At 51.1% G+C, this 5,117-nt stretch overlaps 1 pseudogene; it reads left to right on the top strand.

Moving 5' to 3' along the window:
• The first annotated feature begins 3,886 nt into the window (after positions 1–3,886).
• Positions 3,887–4,606, top strand: LOC101050624 (homeobox protein NANOG pseudogene; annotated as a pseudogene).
• The last annotated feature ends 511 nt before the right edge of the window (positions 4,607–5,117 follow it).

The raw sequence follows: 5,117 nt of genomic DNA, 5'->3' as shown, positions 1-5,117 counted from the left end.
AGGTGGGAGGATCACTTCAGCTCAGGAGTTTGATAGCAGCCCGGGCAGCATGGTGAAACCACCTCTTTATAAAAAATAGAAAAATTAGCTGGATGTGGTGGTGCATGTCTGTGGTCCTAGCTGCTCAGAAGGCTGAGGAGGGAGGATCCCTTGAGCCCAGGACGTTGAGGCTGCAGTGAGCCATGATCATGCCACTGCACTCCAGCCTGGGCAACAGAGTGAGACCCTGTCTCTAAAAGGTAAAAAAAAAAAAATGCTTTTAGGGGCTGGACTCGGTGGCTGACGCCTATAATCCCAGCACTTTGGGAGGCTGAGGTGGGACTGGAGCCCTTAATGCCAGGAGTTAGAGAACAGCCTGCACAAAATAGCGAGATGCCATCTCTACAAAAAAAAATACAAACATTTGGCCAGGTGCAGTGGCTCATGTCTAATCCTAGTACTTTGGGAGGCTGAGGCGGGCTGATCACTTGAGCCTGGGAGGTTGAGGCTGTAGTGAGCTGTGACTGTACCAGTGCACTCGCGCCTGGGTGACAGAGCAAGACCCTGTTTCAAAAATGTTTTTGATGCAACATGTGACTCTTTATATGTCTTCAGTGATCATCAGATGCCTAGCACCTAGCTTGGAAATGGGTTTCCAACTCAGGGAAGGCCCTGTGGCCCTCATGGGCCACACTTTCCTTGAATCCCAGAGAATTTCTTTGTTTACTATTTATCCTTAAAATTAGTGAATTTTTTTGGAATCTTGACCCATGGGGTCTGTAGTTCTCTAGCTTACTTGAATCTTTGCTATGACCTTTGTATCTACTCTTTATTTATTCATTTATTATTAGTATTTTTCTATTTGAGACAGTCTCACTCTGTTGCTAGGCGCCAGGCTGGAGTGCAGTGGTGCAATCTCGGCTCATTGCAACCTCTGCCTCCTGGGTTCAAGCAATTTTCCCACCTCAGCCTCCCAAGTAGCTGGGGCTATAGGTGTGTGCCACCACGCCCAGCTAATTTATATATTTTTTAGTAGAGACATCACCATGTTGGCCAGGCTGGTCTTGAACGCCTGACCTTGTGATCCTCCTGCCTCGGCCTCCAAAGTGCTGGGATTACAAGCGTAAGCTACTGCACCCGGCCACAGTTATTATTTTTTGAGATGGAGTCTCGCTCTGTCCCCTAGGCTGGAGTGCAGTGGTGTGATCTTAGCTCACTGCAGCCTCCGCCTCCCGGGTTCAAGTGATTCTCCTGCCTCAGCCACCCGAGTAGGTGGGATTACAGGCATGAGCCACCAAGCCCGGCTAATTTTTGTATTTCTTAGTAGAGACAGGATTTCACCATGTTGGCCAGGCTAGTCTGGAACTCCTGACCTCAGGTGATCCACTTACCTTGGCCTCCCAAAGTGCTGGGATTACAGGCGTGAGCCACTGAGCCCAGCCTATTTTTTTTAGACAGTAGCTGAGCTGATGCTAAGATGCAGGCAAAGCCACAGAAAGGCTGGCATGTGAGTGCAACAGGCTTTTGTTTCATTTCCGCGTGAACACCCATGGGTTCTGCTCCTCAGTGTGCTAAGAAGTTCCTCCCTGTCTTTTTGAGACAGAATCTCACTCTGTAGTCCAGGCTGGAGGGCAGTGGTGCAATCTTGGCTTGCTACAACTGTCAGCTCCCAGGTTCAAGCAATTCTTCCACTTCAGCCTCCCAAGTAGCTGCGATTACAGATGCCTGCCAACACACCAGGCTAATTTTTGTATTCTTAGTAGAGACACGGTTTCCTCATGTTAGTCAGGCTGGTTTTGAACCCCCGACCTCAGATGATCCACCTGCCTCAGCTTCCCAAAGTGCTGGGATTCCAGGTGTGAGCCACTGCTGGTCAAGCCTCTGCTTTTATTTCTGTTCCTCATTTTTTTTTTTTTTTTTTGAGACGGAGTCTCGCTCTTGTTACCCAGGCTGGAGTGCAATGGCGCGATCTCGGCTCACCGCAACCTCCGCCTCCTGGGCTCAGGCAATTCTCCTGCCTCAGCCTCCTGAGTAGCTGGGACTACAGGCACGTGCCACCATGCCCAGCTAATTTTTTGCACTTTTAGTAGAGACGGGGTTTCACCATGTTGACCAGGATGGTCTCGATCTCTCGACCTCGTGATCCACCCGCCTCGGCCTCCCAAAGTGCTGGGATTACAGGCTTGAGCCACCGCGCCCGGCTTCTGTTCCTCATTGATGCTACTTACAAGGCTCCTCTGAGCTGCTCGCTTGGGCACAGGCATGCCTGAGAATAGTGGGTGGTGGCGCTTCTGCTCTGTCCCGTCACTGTGGGTTCGTTCACTAAGCTTTAAAGTTACTTCCTAGCAGACAAGACCCCTCACATGTTGGGTGCTGATATGGGTATTCCATGTCCTCCTCTCCAAGTCTGGCACCCTTGGCCAGTCCCCAGGATCACGTGGCTCCTGAGTGTCAAAAAAGTGAAGTCACTGCAGGCAGCCACTTGCCATCCTTGCAGAGGTGGGGTGGTGGTGCCCCCAGGTGGTGGTGGAACTGGCCCCTTGGCAGGTGTTCCAAAGACCCCTTGCTTGTGATGGGAGCCCTGCAGGCCCTCTCTGCGGAGATGCTATTGCTAGCTCTGCTGAGTGAGGAGGGAGTAGGGCTGGCAGAAGGTCCAGAGGCAGAGGTCCTGCTGTGCAGGTGGATGCCCTGCACCCTGTACCCTGCCATGGGACAGCTGCATGACCTGGGACCCAGGTACCATCATGTGGGGGATGTAAGTTGGGAGGCAGTGAGGAAGAGCATCAGGTGCCCCTGGTGGGGTCCACAGGGGAGTCTTCAACCTTGGGGAAGGCTCAGTCCTGGACCTGGGTGGCTTGTCCGCTCCCTGACATGCCCCTCGGTGGCATCTGGTGGCCAGGGAGGCTGCTGCTCACTGACCTCTGGGCTGCAGTCAGCTTCCTCATCTCAGGAGCTTGCCCAGGGCCTCTGGGGGTAACAGGATGGCAGCCTTTCTCCTCTGTGCTCCGGAGTCCCTCTTCTGCCAGTTTAGCCTCTGTGCCTCGGGACCCTCACCTGTAAAAGGCGTGACCACCTAAGGCTTGGGCAAGAACATGCTTGAATGATGGGATCTTTTGCAGACTCCTGGCTGCTACAGGGGCACAGTCGCAGCTCTTCACAGGCAACAGCCTGCGGCATCAATCTGTGTAGAAATGCCAAGGGTCGGTGGGGCATGGTGGCTCACGCCTGGAATCCCAGCACTTTGAGAGATGGAGGCTGGCAGATGATAAGGTCGGGAGTTTGAGACTAGCCTGGCCAATATGGAGAAACTCCGTCTCTACTAAAAATACAAAATTAGCTGGGCATGATGGTGCACACTTGTAATCTCAGCTACTTGGGAGGCTGAGTCAGGAGAATCACTTGAATCTGCGAGGTGGAGGTTGCAGTGAGCTGAGATCGCGCCACTGCACTCCAGCCTGGGCAAGAAGAGCAAAACTCCATCTCCACCCTCCCACCCCCCCAAAAAAAGCCAAGAATCCTTATGTATTCATTCAGAGAAAAACATTTTAAAAGGGCCCCAGTTGGTTTTTTGCTGGACTCAGCTAGCTGTCTCCAGTTCCTGCAGAGGCGACTCGCTTCATTCCAACTTCCTGATACTTTGCTTCTGGAGGTCATATTTCTCTAAAATCTTCCAGAAAAAAGTCCTACGGCTGCCTTAGTCTTTTTTCCAGTCCAGGTCTTAATTTTTTTCCTCCTCTTCCCCAATAATAACGTGAGTATGGATCCAGTTTGTTCACAAAGCCTGCCTTGCCCTGAAGCATCCGACTGTGGAGCATCTGCACCTGCGCCTGTGATTTGTGAGCCTGAAGAAAATTATCCATCCTTGCAAATGTGTTCTGCTGAGATGCTTCACACAGAGACTGTGTCCCCTCTTCCTTCCTCCATGGATCTGCTTATTCAGGACAGCCCAGATTCTTCCACCAGTCCCAAAGGCAAACGACCCACTGCTGCAGAGAGTAGGGCCACAACAAAGGAAGACCCCAGTCAAGAAACAGAAGACCAGAACTGTACTCTCTTCCACCCAGCTGTGTGTACTCAATGATAGATTTCAAGAGACAGAAATACCTCAGCCTTCAGCAGATGCAAGAACTTTCCAGCATCCTGAACCTCAGCTACAAACAGGCGAAGACCTGGTTCCAGAACCAGAGAATGAAATCTAAGAGGTGGCAGAAAAACTGGCCAAGGAGTACCAGTGATTCGACTCAGAAGGCCTCAGCACCCACCTACCCCAGCCTCTACCTACCACCAGGGATGCCTGGTGAACACAACTGGGAACTTTCTGGTATGGAACAACCAGACCCGGAACATCCAGTCCTGGACCAACCACTCCTGGAACACTCAGACCTGGTGCACCCAGTCCTGGAACACTCAGGCCTGGAGCAGTCCCTTCTATAACTGTGGAGAGGACCCTCTGCAGTCCTGCATGCAGTTCCAGCCAAATTCTCCTGCCAGTGACTTGGAGGCTGCCTACGAAACTGCTGGGGAAAACCATAATGTAATACAGCAGACCGCTAGGTATTTGAGTACTCCACAAACCATGGATTTATTCCTAAATTACTCCATGAACATGCAACCTGAAGATGTGTGAGGATGAATGAAACTGACATTGCTCAGTTTCACTCTGGGCACTGGCTGAATCCTTCCTCTCACCTCCTCCCCTTTCTCATAGGATTTTTCTTGTTTGGAAACCACGTGTTCTGTTTACGTTATGCCTATCCAGTCAATCTGAATGGAGGGTGGGGTATGGCTGGAGCCTAATCAGAGAGGTTTCTTTGTTTTTTCCTGTTGGATCTTCCTGGAGAAAAGAGATTTTAATAACCTTGGCTACTAAGGACCCTGTGATAGAAGCTCGTCTCTGGCTATAGATCTAATACTAGTCTGGATATCTTTAGGGCTTAGAATCTAACTTCAAGAATCAGAAATAAAGTATAAATTGGTGTGGGGGAAAAAAAAAGGGCCCCAATTCTTTTTTTTTTTTTTTGAGACGGAGTTTCGCTCGTTACCCAGGCTGGAGTGCAATGGCGCGATCTCGGCTCACCGCAACCTCCGCCTCCTGGGTTCAGGCAATTCTCCTGCCTCAGCCTCCTGAGTAGCTGGGA

This window comes from Saimiri boliviensis, chromosome 2 (genome assembly GCF_048565385.1).
Source record: "Saimiri boliviensis isolate mSaiBol1 chromosome 2, mSaiBol1.pri, whole genome shotgun sequence".
NCBI lineage: Eukaryota > Metazoa > Chordata > Mammalia > Primates > Cebidae > Saimiri > Saimiri boliviensis.
The sequence above is the reverse complement of the archived record's forward strand: the minus strand, read 5'-3'. Positions and strand labels throughout refer to the sequence as shown.